Here is a 24213-nt window from a genome sequence, read left to right on the forward strand (position 1 = left end):
TGTGCGGATATGGATAACGCGAGGGGGCATTGGTTTAAGGTGCAGGGAACTTCAGAGCGAAGAATGTCACACAGAGAGTGGTGTGTGCGTGGACAACCTGCCAGCGTTGTTGGTAGAGACATATAAATAAGGTTTTTTAAGAAGTTCTCAGAAGATGGAGCATTTAAAAAAAAAGAGGACAAGGTGGTAAGGAAATACTACGTTACATGTAGCTTACATGGTTGGCTCCGCATTGTGGTCGAAGGCCCTATAATGTACTGTAGTTATTCTTTGTTTCTGTTTCTCTAGTTTCTAGTTATCAAAATCAGCTTTAATAACCTCCATTCTCGTCTTTTCCGCAATCACGGCAGCAGCTGTCATCATGACAAAAAAAAAAAAAGAAAAAGAAACGCTGACTGAGAAATGATGTCACGTGAAGGAGTGGTATAAGACGTTCCACACAATGCTTCGTGTTTTCGTCATCCAAACTGCAAACAAAATGACAGTTGATGCACAATTATCTATTCCGCCTCGATAACCGTACGGTGTTAAGAAATGACACACAGGGGGTCAAAAGCAACAATATCTCTATAAACTCAGTGCAGTCAGTATAAGTTAACGTCAAAGTCAAAAATGCAAGTTGTGATTAGCACATGAGAAAAGTTCTTTTTCAACCAATGTTCAAAAAATAATTGCAATCCAAAATTATTATTCACGAACAATATATCGGTACAACAGTCACAGTTGACGCTCCGCTCTGCACAGAGAGCCGTGGAATTTGATCGTGGTCTCCCACAAAGTTTCCACCATTGATCGGTTGGCATGCATCATGATGCTATTACAGGGAAAACATATATATGCTTGACTCTCTTTCCCAACACATTTCCGTTTCGCTGTATTACCGATTTTCATTGTTTGCTATATTCACTGAATACTTCAGCCGAGCTGTTAAACTCTGACATACACTCATCCGACCTACAAAATTATGTAGCTGATATCTTGAAAGAGAAATGAAACCACTGAAAAAATACGTAGTAATGAAGGTTCTCGAGGAAGTGAAGCAACAGCACCAGAGGCAACGATGCAATAAAGTGGGGAGTGTGTCAGAGCAAAAATGAGGGACGGAATCTGAATTAGCAGAATTGGCCAATGGGAATTAAACAATAAATCCTTTGAGATATCTCTACCTTGAATTCAAGTATTGTTGAAACTTGTCCGACGGTTGATGAATAATATTGAAATGCTGAAAAAACCGGTGGCATTTTGTCTGGGATGTGCAGTACGTGGGTACTTACAAGATGGAACAGAATTTACTTCTGCTCCTTTTTGGCTGCCTCTAAAATATTGAACACTCACTTTCTGCATTCCATGTTCTTGCATTGGAGAACCCTCCGGGAAATATCAGCAGGAACTAAGATATTATCGTCGTCACTGACTTGACAATATTCCTTGATGACATATTGAATTGGCAGAAGCAATTCCATGACTCCTTAGTGAACCGGCAAGCACGAAGATCAATGCTGAAACTTGTCAAGTATAACTAACACAATTACTTCAATAGAAATCTTTAGAAGGAATAGCTTTGAGAAATTAACTGAGGAAGATGTAATGTTCCCTCGGTATATCGGCAAAAAGAATTTTCGGGAAAAAGTGGCACGTGAGCGAAGAAGTAATAAATGGTGAAAATGATACAAAATCAGAAAGGGACCGGGGCATCTGCAGGAAATCTATAAGAACAGCCATTACGTTAGATCTTACATTTTGTGCATAATTAACCTTTTAGTATACTTAAACTCATTACGCTCTGAATGCATAGGCAGCTGGCAGCAGCCCGGAAGGATTTTCCACCCTGAGCTAGTCATTCAGGACAGCCATTCTCCTGGTATCCGTGGTCCTCTTGGAGCTCAGCTTAACTCTCGTTTTTCATCTGGCCTCTGCAGTTCTAGTCTCATGCCTACCGCATCGGACCTTCAATGGCCAAATTGTTTCCTTCCCTCTATCGCTATCCCTCTTTTGTGAAACGCTTACGCAATAGGCTGGTATATGCCTCGGAGAAAAGGAGATCCAGCCACTCACCAACCCTACCTCCCGTACACGCAGGTGCTGTGACAATTAAGTTTATGCCGCGCGCACACGCACCATATCAAACTAACAACAGATACCGTTATCGAATACACTATCTAAAACAATACATATGAAGGAAAAGAAAATAAAGTAAAAGGCGCCCTTATCAAAGTTAAAAAGTTTAGTGCACATCGTTGGAGCTCAAACATCGAACCATTCGACCCCTAGTCACTTTCCTCTGACCTCCACTTCCTTGCACCTGGGACCACCCTGGTCGTCGACCGAGCAGTGCAGAGCACATCCACCTTCCTCGGCGTCTTCTTCCCGTCTCGCCTGAAAATACCGTGAAAACCCCCAAGATTCCAACCTCACAAGACAAAATCACATTCCCCATTGGTTGGCAATGAATATAATACCGATATCAGCATGTCTAAAGTTAAACAACTGCGAGAGAAAGCACTTATCATACAAAGAAGCATTCATACTCTTAACGAAACAAAGAAGCCATTTTGATCTACATACACTGTACATTGTATATTTGGTACGCACATCTTATTTTTTCTTCTCACTTAATGTTGGTTTTGATGTATTGGCCGTTACTTGGTCAGACAATGATAGGAGACTGCACTTGACTGATGGGGAATATACCTAAATTATTTAGTGGATTGCGAAATACGTTCAGCTGAGTACCGGAAATGGGGTCAGAAAACCACAGTCGTGCACATAGCAATATTGTCAGATATGTGACACCTGTAGTAATAATTGACATAAACTGTGTAAATTTCATGGCCGCCTAACTTGCAAAGTATAATCTTCAGCTGAGTTTCATGTCACCATCAAAATCAACATATCTTCCTACTTTTAACGGCCAGTGGATTCCAAATGCTATCAATAGTGTGCAAGAGAGGTTCCACAGATTCTGAAAATGCAAGCAAGATGTTATGTCATAATGGTGAAGTTGAGGTCTGTGCCTATATATTTCGTTGTCTATCCAATACTTCTTGAACAGGCTACAAAGCACAACTCCATTGCTTGTACCATAGCTGCGAGCAGATCCACGAAATAACTGATATATTTTCTCATTCTAGACATTCAGAGATAATACTCTACTGCAGAAGGTGCTTCAGTCGTCCAGAACTCCACGAAGTATCTCAGTGATTCCCTAATCCAGGCTTGTGGAAAACCATACCATTGTAGTTCATTACATAGTTGGAATTATATTGATTTCACTAACGCTCTTCCGAGTTCATTCCAGCAAGTTTGAACTTTGAATAAATATTCATTGCTCCGATTCTGGTAGACAAAATCGTCCTTCAGTTTTTGATGAAACTTGCAAGGAACAGTATTTTTCATTTGAAGACACTGCTTTGCAGAACGCACCATTTATAGAACAAAGAATGCTAGTTTATTTAAGAGTTTCTCTTTTATGTTAACTGCTAAGGCTAATAAAATGGGTTTTCTGTAGTTTTAAAACAAAATGTCTTCTGTGTAATGTTAACTGCTGAGGTATTGGGTTTTCTGTATCAGCATGTTTGGATTATCGGTAATGATAACGGGATTTTGCTATTCAATGCTAAACAATGGAAGACATTCTATTCTTTTTTGTCCATGTGGAATCTGTCAGTTTTCGCGGGCTTTGAGGAGAAGGCGTGAGGAGGATACAGAGAGATTACGCATCTTGAGGAGTCGTTGGGTTGCGGAACACTCTGGGCTCTGGATGGAACCAAAGGTCGCCGAAGATCGAAGTAGGATCAGCGAAGGAAAATCCGTGAGCTCGAACAATTTGTGCACTGGACTGTTTAGTAAGATTATTGGCCTCCTTTATTTAATATTTTATTTATCTATTGGTCTCATAGTCAAAGTAGGATTTATAAAACCATACCGACCCCTCAACCATCTGTAAACTTGGAAGCAAACAAATCTATTCCATCACACAAATCATTGATATACAGCATAAAAAACAGCCAATCCTCTAACTACGCCTGTTATCTTCCTGTTATATAGCGGGGTCTAAACCTGGCAAGCATCCATACTTGTGTCACCTTGTCGAATGACTTGTGGAAGTACAAAAAAATACAATGTCCTGTGCATCCTGTTTATCAATTATAAGTATAAGCTCCTCACAGAATTCCACCAAGCTCCACAGTCAGGACTTTTCCTTAATATAGCATGCTTTCTTTTCCTATTTTGTACTCCGTCTTCTAGTAATCCTCATCATTATAAAAAATCTTTCCAACGATTAGTTTTTGGCTAAATGAACTATAACGTCCTTTCCTCAGACTTTTCCTTTCTTAACATGTGGAGTGACATTTGCAATTGTCCAGTAAGCATAGAAAAATAGAAAATAGGTGCAGGAGTAGACCATTTGGCCCTTCGAGCCTGCACCGCCATTCAGTATGATCATGGCAGATCATCCAACTCAGAACCCTATACCTGCTTTCGGTCCATACCCGCTGATCGCTTTAGCCACAAGGGCCATATCTAACTTCCTCTTAAATATAGACAATGAACCGGCCTCAACTGTTTCTTGTGGCAGAGAATTCCGCAGTACTCTGAAACCATGCCAGCGTCCAATATTTTTTGAAATATCATTACAAATGCCTCCGCAATCTCTACCACTACCTCTGTTAGAATCCTAGGACGCAGCTCATCTGGCCCAGGTGACTTAACTACCCTTATGTCTTTCAACTTTTTGAGCACCATCTTCCTTATAAGAGTAACTGTGCTCACTCCGTTTGCTTACATCCTTCAGCAGCTGCTATTGTCTTCCACGGTTGTAACTGGTGCAACATGCTAATATAATTCTCGGCCATCACTTTGGACGCGTTATTATCTTCCCGGTCGCATTTTCCAGCGGTCCTATATTCACACTCACCACGGTTCTATATTTTATATCGTTTCCGACTTTAACAATCCATGTTCATAGTGTCTGCAAGCTAGATTTCATATTTCATCTTTTCGCTTCTAACTATTTTCGTTGCTCTCTATAGTGATATAAAGATGTCCTTATCATCTATCTTCCCGCTAATATTTATTTTGCTTTATGCCATTCGCATTGTTTCTACATTAGTTTTGACTTCAGATGACACGCAATCTCCCGAGACTGTTGCTCCCAGCTAGCATCTTCTTACAACTAGCTTTGGTAACTCCTCTCTTATAGTAATGCAACTTCCTTTACTCCACTGAAATGTTGCCACGTCAAGCTTTCACATCAAGGCCAAAAAGCTAAAGATAGGGCATATAATAGATGAATGATATTAAGTGCGGACATAAGAAATAAAAGGAGAATCTACTGGGCAGAATGTCCTAGGAAAATTCTGAGCTCAAGTTTCTCTCATTGAATATCAATAATAAGATGCCAATGCCCCCTCAAAGTGAGAAACCAATCATTTCGGAATGAGAGAAGGAAACAAACTCACTGAGAGATCTCTGAATGTAGAATATGTTCTGCGTTGGCTTCAATGTTTACCTAACATATGATTCCATAATGAGAATATCAAGAATTCTTAAGTATCATATAGTCAAACAGTATTATGGCAAATAAATCACTATCAGCTTCACTCTTTTCATCGACCCTGCTCATTTTCGGCGTTCAATACTGTGATAACATCATTTTTAATTTTCCAATTTGTGCTCTTGAAACAACAGCATTTGTTTCTATAGCCCTCTCTGACAGCATGTCTGAAATATCAATCACAATCTGATTATGTTAATAAGAGCTAAATTCCAGTTCGCTTTGGAATATTCATCCTGTCATCTTAAACACCAGCCCTAAAACGTTTTAGAATTTGCACGCATGCGACACTCCTTATTTCACTGATTTATTAAAATATATTCGGCCTTTACTCCGTAGTTCCTGCTTCTTCAAATGAAAACATCCTAACACATCGATTGTGGCCAGTTTGTTAAAATATCATAATCAAAGGAACATTGCAGGCAAACCAATTTTTCGAAAAAAAAAACAAGGACGGGGAGGAAAAATGCCGATTCATGTTCTATGCCTTTGGATTCTATGTTGACGAAGACTTAAATTCTAAAGAAGATCATAAAAAGTGTCTGATGGAACAATCTGCGTGGTATATCACCATTGGAATGTAATAGAGTATTCACCTAGTATGTTCCAAGACTTGCTTCCGATCATGTCTAATATCCGCAGCGTGTTTAAGTTGAAAATACGTAAATGTTCAATTCGATTGCGATGCGCACACACTCATGAAATTGGACATATCAGTCCTAGTTTATGATTTAGTTAAAGACAATTTATTTCACAACCGAAGCGCAAGCATGGGCTATCGATCTGCAGCTCTCATTAAAATCTAAATAAAGCATTAGATATTCTCGTTTTATCCTACTCACAACTTTTTTTTTACATTTTATTTTTCCTTTTTTCTTCTCATTACTTGTATATACTTGATTGAACCCGATACGTTCTTCAATAATTAATTATTATATCTTTCATTCCAAGACTGCCCTAAATTAAAAACAAACACGAAATACAGAATGAGTGTAATATTAAAACTGATTTTAATTCTGATTTTACTTTTCTATGCTACATCGTATTTGAGTCATTCTCGAAAGAAAATGACTCTGCAATCAGCGCTCATCATGAATTCGCTTCAATAACCCCTTACTGAATATGTATATTATAAACTGTGTAATATAATCCCTTATCTAACACCTGTGGTTTACGTTCAATTGCATATATTGTGGGGATATGAAATACACTTGAATGTTTCTTCAAAAAGAAAAGGATGTGGAAACCCATGCGAGTCAAAATAAACTGGCTTAACGACTTCAGGTAAGATAACCATTCGCAAATATCATGCACAGTCCAGCTGGGCTCATACATTTACTAAATGGATTCCAATTCATGCGGCAAAATAGCACAAATAATCCGAGAGCAACTTCCTTGTGATATTGTTGATGATAATATTACCGTTTTTTTTTAAAGCAATACAACACTCTTTCGAATTCGCGGTAATTAAGGTCAATATCAGAACATACCCGATAATAAGAAGATATAATATTATAATATTATACATAATAGGAGTCCTGACGCAGGTTCTCGGCCCGAAACACCGACGGTGCTTCTCCTTATAGATGCTGCCTAGCCTTCTGTGTTCGGCCAACATTTTGTTTGTGGTAATACTATGCATAATATGTCTTTTAAGTCAAGAGGAACACTACATAAAATATAATAGTATATATTTTTCGGATTTCGATTGTTCATGTCACTGACACTTTGGCATTAACCTAGATTTTTTTCATGAAAATATTACGGTTTTCCCTTTGCCAATTTCCCATTAAATTCACCACAGTATTTTTGGTAGTCGTCACACACAGGGTTTGTATGACGTTATGAGAGGTGTTAATATTATTTCCTGAAACAAGGGATATCAGCTGTGCCATTGTGAGCAAATCAAACGTAACGCTCGCTTTGCGAGCCACATCTTCCTCGATAGCTCAGAGCTACTAACAAGAGTGAGAGGTAAAGTAAAATTTTATTTCGCTTTGTAAAAGAGCAGCCATTTATTTGTTAATTGAGATCGTTGTGAACATTCCAGCGGAGTTAGACTGCATTTACATAGTAAACCATACGAGGGCGCTGAGACGTAGCTTTAAAAAAAATTGAAAGTAAAAAAAAAACAATACAACAATATATTTTCACGTGAAAAACTGCAGTTAATTGTGATATATTGACACAATAATGTACTGGTGAATAATCAACATTTCACTCCAGAATCCGTATCCAACTCAAAGCAAGGGAAAAATGCTCTTCAAAATAGTGAGAAAAGTAAGAAACAACGGAAGGTTGTCGTTTCTGTAGTCGTATGAAAAACTATACAAGTGATTTTGGTGGCTGTATGTGTAGAAGAACGAATTGAAAATGAATACGGTGAAGGCGACTCAATCTAATAGATAATTATGTGTCAGTCTATGCCTCAGGAAACGTAGTGAAATTTGGAAATTTGTTAGGTCAGCCAAGGACCTGCAGACGCTCAGAAAGCGGCGATTACACTCAGTAGCCACTAGAGAACTAAACTAGTTATTGTACAGATTCAAACTGGTTCTATACCCCTGTGGGGCTCAGAGCACAGTAATACGTGGCAGTGTCTCCTAGATGTGCTTCGGATACTGTGAGTGGGACCGTTCTGTTCGACTCATTCAGCTGCGCAGTGAACCGTTTTTCGGGAACATTATCTCGGTAGCCGTCAAATTTCGTACGGAGCAACAGAAACTCCAGATAACCTCCGGGATACTGACGGTACCATAATAATCCAGGGTTGTCCGTCCTTGTAGCTGTATAGTTACAGTTTAACACTGCAGCTTCTCCTTCCGCGACGGTGGTGACACCAAGTGACTGATAAACAGCGTCGCCTCGGCAATGTCCTGTTATAGTCCAAAAAGAATTTGAAAATTTCAGTCAAAGATTATCAGTATTCTGCTCTCATAACTCTGAAGCAAACCCCGGGTCCTTAGCACTTTCTGGAGCAGAGCGGTGGAGTGAGTTTGAGTTAAAACTCTCGTCTAACATTAACAGGGGTGGCAGAAATGGCTGAATTAAATTATCCTTTTGAGAAAACTTCCAATCGCTTCCATCAACGAGTTCTCGTACGAATTACATCTCAGGAGGAAAAGAAAGACAATGCTTCCGCGCCAAGGACTGAGGCTGGTTCGCCAGTCCTGTATAATACCATCAAACTTTCTATTGTCCTTTGCATGAGAATTGGATCTATGTTACTTTCGTACCCCGAAATCCTTTCATGTCATGATCAATGTTGCGACAATGATATTCAGTGATATATTATCCTATTCAGAATTGTGTGAACCACGGTTTTCAAAATATCAAGAAACTTACCGATCAGAAGCGCTGCAGCAATAAGAAAGAAATATAGGACTCGCATGTCTGTGATAGGTTCACTATAGCTTTATACAGGAACAATCTTCTTCTCAAACAAAGTTTATTCTGTGGTTCGAAAGGAGTGCGGAAACATTTCTTAAGAGGCCGTTGACCTTATCCACATAACTTGCAGCTTTTTCTTTCCTTCAGGAAGTCCCAATCAACTCCTTTTCTGAATTCTTCCAATCCTCTAATAGTTCTTTGTTCTTCAACACAACCAATCAACTGTAAGTTCGCCGATTTGGCGAGTCTGCACTCATTTTACTTCCTCTGAGCAAATGATTAAGTGGCATATAAGATTCAAAGCAAAGACAGTAGGATCAGAAGTTACTTTATATTACTCGCACTGAATAACGGAGTTAAATTTATTTCTCTTTTTTAAAAGTCCAAAGCTAGGAGTCTGGTAGCGGCTCGAGGAAGGAAACCCGCCATTGAAGACTACGTTGAAGAAACAAACTGCATGAACAGAGTTCTAAAATTCCAGTCCATTCCAAGTCTCTCAGCGTGGTTCAAGTTTTCATTGTACAAAATGATCTTGGCTAAATTTCATAGTGTCAAATACTCCAAGCAAACTACGGCAAAGAAAGGGTATCTGCAGTCCCCTATTATCAGACAAGATAACGTAAGATTTTCCATCCCAGCTGCATCTTCCAGTAGTCTGTATAATTCCTCTCTCCTTTGCTATGAAAGCTGCCTTAACTACAGTAGCTGTGCAGTTTTATATTATCGTCTCGGACAGCGATGCAATGGTATCAACTATGTTCTTCGCAAATAGGGGGCACAAACATTACGGTGCATTTCTCCTTTTAACTTGCTTTCTCGGAACTAAGACGACGCCCTCTTCAGCTTCCGTCGAGGAAGTGCACGCAGAGTAAATGAATTTTATACATTTATATTGTGTTTTATTATCAGACATTCTCCGTTTGTTTGTTCTTCACTTCCAGTCCCTTCAAACAAGCAGATGCAATCGTCATATTTTATCGAAATCCTCTGCTTCTAATAGAGACAACCGCCTTCTGAACCCACGATTGCACTGACATGTCAGAACCCAGCAAAGATGGCCTCTTCCTGCCACAAATTTACCACGGTTGGAAATATCGGTAGGATTTAAATTCAGCGTGGCTGTAACGCTCATTATAATTGTGTTATTTAGACTTTTTGCAGACGAAACATGGATATTTGAAATGCACATTTTACTTTATTATGTGAGTTCGAATGGTGTCAATGTACGTTTGTCATTGTGTTGCCGTAGTTTCGACGTCTGAAATTTCCGTTGATTCTTCGCTACGCCATTCTAACAAAATTAAATGCTAGAAATGATCGTAATCATCATGCAGACTCTGATACTCGCACATTGATTAAGCTCGGTATTAGAAGTGACGTCGTACTGAGAGGAGATATGATAAGGACAACAGACATATCACAATTCTTCAGGTTGTTTCATGAGTTCGTAATTCTAATGTCATTCAAACGGCCCGTCGAGGCATAAATGCCTATTCCATCCATTAATTCCATGTAGTGTCAAGAAACGACAAAGACTGAAAAAAATTGAACGCAGTGCAATGAAGCTCAGTCGAAATGTAACGGGACCTTTCGTATAAATGGGTGAGAGATAAAGCTAAGAAGAATGACGTCTGATCAGAGTGGTATATTCAATAACATAATCCTGATCGATTCCATTTAGAAAGCCAAGTAGAACTGTAAAATTAATTTGCTGTTTTTTTTTTTAGTACTATACCGAACAATGCTGAACAATGAACTAAAACCGTATCGGAATTTTACCCATCAGCACGCCAACACAACTTTCGAACATTCTCCCTCAGCACTGCAAAGGTAGCTGAAGAAATCTCGTCGTACCGTCGAGAGTGTTTCCTCGTTACAATGATCGCATGAATCGGTATACTCCCATGCGTAAAACCTTCATCTCATTGGTCGACTCAACAAACTTCAGCTGAACACGAAAATGGCGGCGGCCTTCGCTCTAGGGATAATTCACACAGTTCATTGGAGTATTGAGCAGACGTAACAGAAGCTTTTCTGAACAGGGCGGACAAATAAGATTTAAAACAACAGATTCTTTTTTTTCTACGGGTGTCTTTGATTGGAATATTCCACTGATCCAATGGGAACATTCCTGCGTAGGTTCGGCAAATATTATCAACGGGGAAACAATGGTCTATAAAGGACATTTATCTGTCTAGTCTGACACAGAATAATAAGCCTTTGGCTCAACAAAGCCTCTTCCAGTTCAGGCATGGGTTATTTAAATTTATTCCTTACTTTCCACTCATCTGTTGAGAAAATGGCGGGTCACAGTCACTGTTCCGTTCTGGGTGACATATGTCGGAATTTTCAGGACAACTTCTTCGGGGCTCTGATGGCCACTTATGAGCATTTGCATCAAAATGCAGATAATTAGAGACCGTATTATGGTAGCGGAATTGTAGTTTGATGTCCTTCGGCTTATTAGTGAAAGTGAAAGCTTATAAACCAGAACAACAGGGAGGTAGTCACACTAATTATACAGGAGACAGATAACTGTGTAACTGCCAGGAGAGGGATGATGGAAAATCAGATAGTGGTGTGCATACAAGTGGGCGTCCCCCTCAACAATAAGTAATCCATTTTGGGAGAGCGACCGAAATGGAGCAAGCAACAGCTGCCGTGCCTCTGGCTCTGACCTTGGCTCTGTGGCACAGAAGGATATGTAGATGAAGAAGATAGCAGCAGTAACGGAAGGCATGATATTCAGGCCGAAAATAGACGAATTCATGGACACTAAAAGAATAATCTGATGGTAGCTTGCTTCACGGGTGCTAGCTGCATACATGCCTTTTGACAAGTCCAGAAAATCGTGAAAACGGAAGCTGAGCAGACAGACGTCGGGGTACAAATTGGTATCAAAGACATAGGAAAAACAGGGAGACGTCCTGAAAGAAGAAAACAGAGTGTTAGGAAGGAAGCTGAGTAGCCGGAACTCGTTATCTTAAATTTAATATATAATATAATCTTAAATTTGCGGCCTGTGCTATGCGACAGCGCGACTAAGAATAGAATGAGGTGGCAGAAAAACCTGGTGGTGAGGATTGAAGTAGAACTCAAGGATTCAGACCTCGATAATTGCGACATTTTCTGGGGCAGGTAGGAGTCGCATAGAAGGAACCAGTTGCACGTAAATATTAGGGGAGCAAAATTCTTGCTGGTAGATTTTCTCGTGCTGTTGGGAGTGTTTTAACCTAATATAGCAGGTCGATGGGAAACAGGTTGATAGAGACAAGGATGAGCCAAAGGCTTACAAGCAGATGATGAGCGTAATATGATTGTAAGGAAAGGCAATACAAAGGTCGGGTATGAATGCAGGGACAGCAAAATGATAATGTGTACCACAGAGGCAACATTCAAAAGGGCCAAAGATACAGGACTGAAGGCTTTGAATTTCAATGCACGTAGCCTTCTGAATATGCTGGATGAATTTGTGCTGTATTTAAAGTGTCGTCGGTATAACAGTGTTGGCGTCGCTGAGTTGTGGCTGAGAGAATGCCAAAGTTTGCAGATGAACATCAAAGGATATACTAAGTGTCGGAAGGACATTGATGGTAGTGTGGCTCTGTTGGTAAAGAGGGAATTACATCTTTGGAAACGGGTGAATGTGGTCGGAAAATGTTGAATCCTTGTGGGTGGTTAAGAAGTTGCAAGCTGTAAGAGAAAAAAAATACTTGTGGAAATTATATAAAGGCCTCCGAATAGGAGCTCAGATGTGGGTTAATATTACAAAAGGAGCTGGAAAAGGCATGTAATATAGGCAATGATACAATCATATTAAGGGATTTAAACGTGTAAGGTGATTGGGAAAAACAGGTTGCTTGGTTGCTGAGAGTAATTTGTTGTGCCAAATTAGACTACAGGCTCAACCTCCCAAGCAGACAAACAAATGTGCAGGTGTGCTTTTTTAATCCTAAGATTCAGTTATCCATCACCACTCGTTACAAACGACAACATGTCCGCAGAGATAGTAAACACTCGTCAAGAGTGTTTGTTTGTAGATGCAGTGTGGGCCACTGTAACACTCCTGAGACAGTATAAATGGCTGTCATGATTCCGACAATCATTTTTATTATGAACTAAATCACAGTCACGCACACTTTAGAGAGTCAGAATGGTAAAAGCAGTGCAATTAGCAAAAGGCATGAGGCAGAACTCTGAATGTGTGTCATGTGTATCTTTGCAATGTTGGATATTTCATCGAGGAACAAAGATAAAGCCATATTATTTATGTTGTCTCTTTCCCCCTTTAATATCATGTGTTCTAAACAACATTTAGCCAAATTCTTAAATTATAAGGATAATTTCATGTGTACACATACTTTTTATTTGTGCACTCTGCCGATTCTGAGACACACAGTATTGTGGAGAAGATGAATAAAATGATTTGAGGAGACTGCAATAGTTTAAATAATTAAGAAAAATAAAACATATGTAATCGGTATGGTTTGATCTACCGCAATGCAGTTACTCACATCCGCAAGCACCATGTAGTGAAACACGGCAAATAAGGGAATAATAATTTACATCATGAGATGACCACCAGCAAAATCAGCAATGTTTAAGAATTTCAAGAGAAAGCTTTCGTGCCTGATTCGGTGAACTTTTCACATCAATTCAACTTCTGGGTTCACGTGAGGAGCCTGTACCTCGACCTAAATAAAAGTGTTTGAACTGTTAATGTAAAGTAACGGATAGTGTTACTACAATAGAGGGATAAGTGGCAGTTTAATATGTCTTCTTTGAACCATGTGTCGACATTTTTTCTGTTTGATCAGATTCCGAAGAATGAATGATCATATTTATTTCATAGTGTTCTTGTATGTCCTATGTAAAACCGGTGTAAATAATGTAAAGGACTGGCTGCAACACTGTCTGGTATGTGGTGGTGGGTGCGTAGGGCTACTGTACAGGACCGAAAGAAGTGCATAGGTTTGTAAGCTCCATTTTGGTCTGAGCCGACAAAGTATCCATGATATATTCCAGAAGTGTCGTCTCGAAAAGGCAGCATCGATTTTTCTCGTCCTTCAGCACCCAGGGCATGCCCTTGCCTCACTACTACGATCAGATAGGAGGTACAGATGGTGATGGCACACACTCAACAATGCCCGATTATGCACGATTTTCAATCTATTCAATATAAATATAATGCAATTGATTTATTTATTTATGAATTATTATTATGTTATTTGTCTTTTCCTATTCTCCTGTGTTGCATTGAACGGCTGCTGCTATGTTAATACATTTCACGTCAGATTTCAGTAATAATAAACCTGATTCTGTCTGTATGCAAGGCAAAGTAAACTAGTACTATTCACCGTAGTGGCAATGGAAGTTAAAGTTAGCGCAGTGTAAACACTGACATGTCCTTTCGTTTGAGACAGGGATACTTTTTTGTACATTGGGCGACGCTACAAAGCAGCACACCAATCCTAGCAAAATGAAAAAAAAAAAAGCGAAGTGTGAACCTTATAAGATAAACATAAGCATTTACACGGACATTGTCGTAGGTCTCGCCGGTTTAAAAAATAATAATCCTGCTGTTTTGTTTCTCTTTGAATATCCGCATCATAGGATATCAAAGTAACGCATGCTTTGATTTGATTCTTTTGCATAGCAAGGGGAGATTTTTTTCTTACCTCGTTTAATGGCATAAACTGATTGCAGGCTGACCTACCATTGCTCATGGAACTGAAAAGGATACAGTAACTGGAGTTCCTGTTCGGGGTTTCAGACATTGGAAGTGGCACAACCATTTATGCAACCATTCAAGTTAAGGAATTTTAAATATATTCATGAAAGTATGTACTTATCTGTGAGGCAAACACCCCTGAAAAAGTTATTAAATATAATCCTTAGTTTCCTCAGTAACGAATGGCTTACCATAACCTGTTTCAAAAGGATTTTTTCCTAGGTGCAAACAATACAGATATTTGGTAAGTGAGCAACCGAATGCACAACAAAAACATCAAAATTTCAACTTTCCGTGGATCTCGCTCAATGCCACAACGTAACACAACGAAAAAAATTCTTGTTTCTGGACGGCACAGTAACGACAGAACAATCGCCCAAATCCGTACACTTCAGATCCTGAAGTCCAGGTGACATACATCACATAATTAGAGAGACTGATGGAAAACATACATGTAAACGTGCACGCGTATTTAAGATTTTGTGTGAAGCAAATATTTAACAAATCTGAAGACATCAGGTCGGACATACGAGGACGATTAGCCACTGTGTGTATTTGGATCAGTCCAAGGTTTCGCTTTCTGAGCAATTTGTTCTGGCCACCAATACATTTCCCATTGATCTATCTAGTGGGGTCGCTTATCCAGTTTGTTCACTTTAACGTATTGTTAGTTATTCAGAATGTGATTGTAATACATCGCATTGAGATGTCAATCGCGTTGAAAACGTTTTCGGTTCAGTTTATGGTTTTGCTGCCATCTATAATATACATTTTCTCCTTATTTTCTAAGATCCATTTCTCCCTTCTTCTGTCTACTTGGCGATCGACCGCAACATATGGCTATAATTGTTCTGCAATATTTAAGTTTTCGACTCGTGGGGCTCCAGGTTGCCGTTAGGTTTGCTTTATCTTGTGGTTTAGGCAGAGTTTTCATTTTCTGACCTCCACGGTTCCTTAGCTGCCTAACTGTGGGTGGTAGCAGTGTAGTCTGAACTATTATTAAACTCAGTTTGACAGTCGATGATGTGATATGTATTACAATGCTGCATGTCTCTATTAGTGAGATGTTTAGCATTGTATCGAGTACCTTGCGAATAGTATTCTTTGCACACTTGATGGAAATTGTGTCCAGAACTGATACAATAGCAACAAAGATTCAGAACATAGATTTTATTTTCTTTCAAATCGGAAAAAACACAGACCTTAAATCAAAACAGTAGTAAATGAAACTAGGCAGTCAACAAGTCTGACGGGCACGATGGCAAAAGTAAAATATTTGGACTACATTGTCGGAGTGCACGGAGGCGGCAGTTTATTGCCAATGAGCTATCGAATTCCACTCGAATTATTATTTAGGAATGGCGGTATTTAACCGCTTTCTTTTCATCCCGGCGCTTGCCGAGTCTTCATCAGAGCACGCCAACTTGATTTTGGCTGCTTGGATTCGATCTTGGCTGATAAAGTGCACCGTGGAATACTGTTGTTGAAGACCGGCGGTATTCTTTACAGAATTATTTTTTTTTTCCTTTCAGTCGCCGTCATATCATGTAGTTTTCCTTCTCAGCGTTTTAGTTAACGGTTTTATTTGACCTGACTTTTATGCTTTTATATTCCCTTTAAACCCTGTTTTTATTAGTTTCTGTATGCTATCGGACTGTTGTAGAGTATCGCTCTCCGCACGGGTCATATTGGAACGAAATGACAGCATGTTTCGATAGCAATGATGTTGTACCCAGCAGAGAGACGTTAGCTCAATTTAGACACGATGTTATTAGTTATGGATAAGATGCACGACTTATGTTTCGGGTGAAGCTAATGTAGAAATAATGCAGATAATCTCGTACCGACAAGCCTAGGTTTATCTGGAAGAACAGGAATCACCGTTGCTCTTATGTACCAACAACATACCCAGATAATGGGATCAGGAGACTGCGAATTCCACTCTCATTGTCGCCGTCCCCGAACTCACTGCGGACAGCCAGCTTCAGCTGACAGCCATTATGGTTCACGCCAATTCAACTCAACAGACTTTGGCCGCGGTAATCCCATTGCCAGCATTTCGTATTTTTTTCCCTATTCTGCGGCTTCGCAATCTCTGCCGTTCATGTTCGCACTGCCGCGCCAGGACCAGAACTGACTCCCTTTTTCGAACTCCAACAGACTCCCGATTTCAGGCGACCCCGGATTTTAGCGTATTCCACGGAGTGGCCAACCACCAAGTGATATTTTTGTGATCCGTTTAGCAGCAGCATTTTATTGCCTTCTGCTAGCTGACATTTCAAGCTCAACCTGGTCATTTTAGTGCTAATGCGCCGACACTTGTGTAGATGGTCAATCTCAGCGATGGAGTTCCACTCAGACTGCTCAACGCTTTACGGGATAACCGGAGCCCAGTTGTTCTCAATTTCGTTACAGACTTCTGGAAGGATTTGGGCCGTTCATTAGGGTGTCTTCTGGTTGCCCAAGTACTTATGGAACTAAGTCAGGACATCGGGTCGCTGAGAGACAAATTCTTCTCGCCTACAGTAGAGGTAGTAAGGAATGAAGTAGCTCGCATCACTGTGTTCCAGCATGGACAGATCGGAGCGATCTGGCACAAAATTGCTCTCGTTGACGGGCAGGATATATTGGAAGATCTGATTAATCCGGCTGTTCGATTGAAGAACGGTTAACTGAGTGAGCAGGGAAATAATGATAACCGTCAGCAAGGAGTGTATTTCTGACCTGTTGGTTCCGTCTATCGTCCGTTGCCGCTCTTGACGAAATTATCGCAAATTCCTTGTCGTGGTGTTTTCGGACACATGAACCTAAGACTTTTGTTGACACCGTGCAAAACGGTAATCACATTGAATTCTCTGTCGTCAAAGATGGAGAGTTCTGATTCACTAATGGAAGGGAAAAGATGAACGTCAGGGCCCTGGACGGTTGATCTCTGTGCACCGGCCAGATACACCTTTCCACCAAACCGCTTGAACTTGTGCTCGAAGCCATGCATACTGAACAACTGTCATGACCTCTGGTTGATTCGCTTGAACTGCCGCAAGTGCTTGATTCCCCCTAATTATCCCGATATAACCCTTGAACGTATGTCATTTGAAGTTTTCTAAGAGTGGGTACCGTCATCCCGATCTAACTGTATGAGTTCATATCAAGCTTAGATCTACAAATCGCATCCTATGTTAGCTCAGGATCTGAACTTGTTTGGGATTTCTGATGAATATGCAGATCTTGCTGAGTGCTTCAGTTAAAGTGCTTCATCTGCCCCTACATGCATTCGACTGTTCCATAGTGCCCTGACTTAACACGGGTCCTAAACGGGGTCGGTTAAATTCCCGCTTTCATCCTGAAATTCTGGCCATGGTGGAATACATTAATAAGTCATTACCCATGGTCTGTAACCCTCCTCCAAACGCTCCAGCGGGATGAGGAATCCTTATATTAAGAGCTTCATTCTTGCGTTGATCATCTGCCATTGAACAATATCAACGTGAAGATCTGTTGCCCACGTCCCCAGCTTTCGAATAACTACATGGAGAAACCAAATTTTCCAGAATTGATCAAAGGGATTTTTAACAATGTACTTCATATGAGAGAATGGTATGACTGACTGTCAGCGGTCAACACGTCTAACGGCTACGATTAGTACATTGTTTTGCTCTTTGTTCTGTCCAACGCCACGGATGATTTCTGAGCCGCTGTTAAGAATGTGTTCAGAGACAGGTGGAAACTGTTGTTGAGTATTCAGACGACATTCACCTCTATTCCCGCTCTCATCGGGTGCAAGTTCAGCTTTTTCGCAGGATTCTCAGATAGCTCTTCGACAATAACCTGTACGCCAGGCCCGAGAAATGTGTCTTCCATAAAGACCAGATGTCCTTGTGGATTATATAGCTATGTTATGCAGTGTTCAATTTCAAGTAAAGTCCAGACAGTTACATCGTGACTCAAGGTACTCTTCCACATTAAGGATGCAGAGAGGCCCAACTCTCGACAAGCCCAGTGGACATTCTTTCTCAACTGGTTCAGTTTCACCTTCAGCTTTCCTTCCGAGTTAGGAATACTAAGGCCGATACTTTCTGTCGGCAGTTCAACGGATCTGATGCCAATGCGCATCCAGAGGACATTCTTCCTCACTCGTGTGTTGCTTCTCCCGTAATTGGGGAAATGTAGGCGGATGTGTAGGTTGTACAACAATTGAATCCAGAGCCTTTTAGGGGATGTCAAAATGGTTGTTGCCCCTACCTTGGTGCTCTTTCCAGCAGTAGAATAGGGTAACTCCGCCCTTCTGGCTGGACATCATGGTGTTGAACGGCCTGGGAGTTAAAAAGATAATACTTTGGTAGCCATCGATATATCTCTGCCTTCGTTTCTGCATATCACACCATCGCTCAGAACAAATCGTCACGCCAGTGTCCTGCAGTTCTGCGTCATCCACGCCCTGAGCCCCGCAGCACCCTGTCCTATCTCTCAGTTGATTCCCTCATTGAGATAGCTCCGTCAAATGGGAACTCTACCATTTTTATTGCTATGGCTCGGTTATCCACGATCGAACTAATGTTCATACCACAGCTCCACCTACGCACAGTCGTCTCCTGAGACAGCCAACATCATGGTTTAAATGGTTTTTAGGCTCCATTGCTTCCTGCAGTAAATAATGACTTATCGTGAGCTACAGTTCACTTCCCGTTTTTGGAAGGCTTTCAGCTTTCTTGTAGGAGTCACTGCGAGTCTCTCTTCTGATGTCTACCTCAAATTAAATGACCAGTCTGAAAAAGTAAACCAAGAGTAGGATGCACCTTCCGCTACCTAATCATTTCAACCACACGTTCAGGAGTTCCCAATTGGTTTCGGTAGATATCGCACAAAATAACTTCCGGCCTCACGGGTATATCCCCCTTTTATTGCCAGAGGGATTCCAGCCAACGCTTTTCCCTGACCAAGAGAATGAAGTCGTATTTTCCTTTGCTGTGCAGCTTATCCAATTCTACAAAGCACACCTGGAGTCCAGCCAGAGCTTCTCTGCTGCACAAACATAAACAACCTCCGCCGACAGGTGATCCTTAACACATAAAGAGGAGTAATTGTTGGCATCATGTGAACCTCCGATGAATGCTAAGAGCCGCAAAATGGCTCCAAGGGACCATTTGTTGTGTAAAAAAATGTGACCACAGTCTCGTATAAATTGCGTCTATCAGCATCACAAGATCAATCCAGCATTCTTTGTTTTCAGCTCAAGCTGGTGATTGCCTCTCCATTGGATCCAGCCACTCCATCTCTCAGTTCTCCCTTCTTGGTAGATGATGCCAATTTATATACTTTGCGGCGCCTCCTGGCATCTCGCTGTGTACTTTGAAATGTCCTCTACGTCGCGGACTGCAAAGGGTATGGTCCGAAACAACGGCGTTGTATCTCGGCTAAGGACTTCTTGGACCAGTCGCTCATGGGGATGTTCTAACTGGCACAGGATTGTGGCGCATCAGGAGCTGTGCCATATTAGGGAGGCAGAGTGCTGAAGAGTAATATTACTAGCTGTAATTGCTGCACATCGGAATAAATATCAGCCGTCTGTTTAATCATTGAAGTTTCTGAAATTAATTGGGTATAGAGTGGGTATAAACTAAATCACCCCTTTCACCCATATTTCGCGAAAAGAACTTACGGTTCCTTCTGTTGGTAACATATTTGCACCGAATGAAAGCTATCTCGTCATGAAATTTACCAGAATGCTCCGGAGCACAATACTGCATCCCTAGTGGCACCACCGCTTCTCCAGATGAATTGTGGTTAAATAACACAAAGTATTACTGCAGATGGTGTGGTCAATTCAAGACGTACGAAAAAACTGGATGAACTCAGCAGGTCGGGCAGCATCCCTGGAACGGAGCAGTCAACGTTTCGGGTCGAGACCCTTCGTCTGGAATAAAGAAAGAGAGGGCAGTGGTCCTATAAAGATGGTGGGGGGAGGGTGGAAAACCAATCAGAGGAAAGATCAAGGGGTGGGGAAGGGAAGCAGGAATGGGATAGGCAGTAGAGGTGAAGAAGGAATCTAAGGGGAAAGCACTATGGGTAGTAGAAGAAGGCAGAGTCATGAGAGGTGATAGGCAGCTAAAATAGGAGACGGAGTGAAGGTGGGATCGGTGAATGGAGAGGGAGGGAACTACCTGAAGTTGTAGAATTCGATGTTCATACCAAGGGGCTGGAGATTACCCAGACTGTATATTCCACATATTGAGAGTTATGAGAAGTTTGGCCACATCATGGCAGTAGAGGAGGGCAGGTATGGACATATCCGAAAGGGAATGTGAAGGAGAGTGGAAGTGAGTGGCAACCGGGAGATCCCGTCTGTTGTGGCGGACGGAAATTGTGGTTAATGTTGCCGGAATTTCCAAAACAAATTCTATTCCATTCCTCATTATTCGTCTTGGGAACTTCGAACAGGAATGACGAAAATATTTTTTCAATATTTATTTTCCAGTTTTTTTGTCCTCTCAATTTAGAACGGGTTTATTTTCTACCATCTGATCGCCTGCACTAGCACACTATTTTTGCACCGAGCGAAAAGCAACGGAAACAATCAGCCCCAGCTGCCAATACTTCCATAATCTAGATGGTAACAGGATGCGTAACTTAAGTTAAAGTTATACAATTTCAATTCCAATTCCAACTGATCACTCAGCTGTCGCAACGGTTAATAATTCTGAGTTTACATTGTTCCCGTCAACCGAAATAAAACCAAATTTATTAAAAGTTAATTCTATACTGATAGATTATATTTCAACATGAGATCTGCAATCCATTGCTCTCAAATACACGTTACTTCGAAAATGATCATCTTCTTATCTTATTGATCTTGGAGCAAAGTATACGACAAATAGAGTTTAAATAAAATTGCCTTCGATTTATACTGTGGAGGTCGGAAAATAATTGGACAGAAATGTGTAGTTGGCTTGTTGTGGATATCGATGTGAAGAAAGAAAATCTGCGCAGAAGATCAAGGCACCTACGAATGCATTGCCACTTCTCAACGTATTTCAAAATAATTTGGCACTTTATTTAATTTTGAAATCTACTTTTCCGATTTATTCTCGATGTTTCAGGTTGCAGAGATTTGAAAGAGTTGAAAACAAGTCTGACCTTCCCTTCATGTGCATGGAACACTGGTGGCGTTTGATTTAATCCTTGTAGCATCCAGCATACATTTGTTTTACTATGGGTATCACTGATGAAGAATTCCGGTTATATTGAAATATAAAAGCAGTAAAGAGTTTAGCCTTTTCACTGTATTTGGACGAAATAAGTTTATTTTCCAACAAACTGAGATTCTGCACAAACACAATATTTGTGCCCTGACCGTGACACTTTCCAAAACAAGCTGTCCACCCGCTCAAATACTTCCGTAGCCAACTTGGAATAGTTAACAGTAACCAATCTTAAAATGGTGGAAGTTCTACCAGCCTCCAACTGATTTTTCAAATTTCACACAGGTTAATAGTTCCGCGTGCACCTTTTCCTCATCAAAGTAAACAAAACAATTGTTACTAAAATACATATTTTATCTTCAATAAAGTGAAATCTCTTGGCCGAAATTTCCTACGAATTCATATGGACAGGTAGGAAAGGCAAAACAGATATCAGCAGACTACGCACTGGAACTGCGCTGAAGTATTTGTTTTTTGTTAGTTATGTCTTTCTTTCTTCCGTTACCTGAATGGAGTACCGAATAGTTCCATCCCACGATAGATAACACCGGTTTGCATTGTCAGACATCATACCTGATGATTTATCGGTGTACGCAGTAAATTAAACCAACAGAGCTGTTCAGCCCTACGGATCCGCTAAACCTGTTAAGGAAGGTAGGGAATCGATTCCTTGTGAACCATTCATGAGGCCGAAGAAAATGAAGACAACACAAACGCGTCACACAAGAAATTAGACGGTTGCTGAGAGAAATGTCGATAGTTCCCAAATGAGCACAGAGGACTATGCAAATTTCTCGCTCCAGAGGAGCTGCAATCTAACTGTTACCGTGTTATTTTAATCGTAACGAATGCATTCGTGCAAAAGTTCGAAGACAGCATGTAAACACCGGCATTATTGTTTTGTACTGCTATAAAGTCATCACTAAGGTCAAACAGATTTTTGTCAATTCAGCAATTGCCCAGGACTTCTACACAACCAGCTAAGCAGCTCAAGACGCTGCAGCATCTTGCCGTTTTCTCACACAATGCATTTCTACAGTGGTCATGGTTTCGCTCTCCATCGTCTTGCCAAACATGCCTCGGGACCCGTACTATCTGGAGCCTTCCCTCTGGCGCCTGAAGTTGTAAATTTTGCAAAGGGTTGTTGCAGTGGTATTCTATAGCTCGGCCTTAATGTGGGCGTCATTGCACAGAAAAATACGGCGGAGTCAGAAAAAAAACAGCATTGGAAATTCTGAGATCAACTGCCGCACTTTGTTTGTCTATTGCAGCCGAAAACCGGTCTGGGCAATCGGAAGATTGCTCTCCACCATTCCCTGTTGCGTATCTCTTCAATAAATATCTCAAAGATTGTCCAGGATATTGCATGTACCAGAACAGCGTGTAGGCAGACTTTTCACGGTAACTGCAGTTCAGCAGCACTGTCTGACCTTCCTGAACCGTCGATACAGCCGGATCTTGGATGATCAAATATTCAGCACTCGCGCCTGGAAGAAAGCAAGAAACGCATGAATATTTCCCAAGGGAAAAACTTGTCAGAGGAAGCGCACATTCATTATAAACTGGACATACCGGGCAGGACAGACATAATTATTATAGACCAAAATCGGAAAGTCCACATATCGTCTACTCTGTGGAGTACTGCAAGAATGTGCTGAATGCAGAATGTGCTGATTTTGCTGTTCTTACTGCTTAACGTAAACGCGCTTGAATTATAACTTTTATCAGATACGCATGATTGGTTCATACAAAGCGAAAGGGAGGGTAAGAAAATTAAAACGAAGCGATTGGCAGCTTTCGCTGTACGTTCGACAGCAATTGGTCAAACAAGATCAGTATTGTTTTATCTCTGCTTCTTACTATAAGCCAATTCCACGTCATTAGTGTCAGTAATAGGAAAAAAATGTTACGAAAGATACTTATCAGGTCAGTTGGGATCTGTTGAAAATGTAACTGTGTTATCGTGTTAGGTTTGACTCTATTCTCCTTTCCACGGATTTTGCCGAATCTCATGCATTTATACCAAAATGCTGGACATAATTTCTCCGCAGCACAAACATTTCGACATAGCATACGTGAATATGCAGTATCGTTGACAAGAATCACAAATGTAGTATTGTGAATTCTATCTATATTTTGTCGCTGTTTATTCTCCGCAGAAATGTTCATTGCTGGGTAGAACCAGCAGCTGAATGAACAGGGCCATCATTAACGTCACTACGTGCCGTTTTGTATGAAGTGGGCAGCCAGAATTTTCGACCTCATTGTTCTTGCTCTTGTTATTTGTCAGAAAAATTAGTTTTGTACTGTCTTCTTCTGGGCAGTGGCTTTACAAG

The sequence above is a fragment of the Hypanus sabinus genome, chromosome 26, assembly GCF_030144855.1.
Source record: "Hypanus sabinus isolate sHypSab1 chromosome 26, sHypSab1.hap1, whole genome shotgun sequence".
NCBI classification, from domain to species: Eukaryota; Metazoa; Chordata; class Chondrichthyes; order Myliobatiformes; family Dasyatidae; genus Hypanus; species Hypanus sabinus.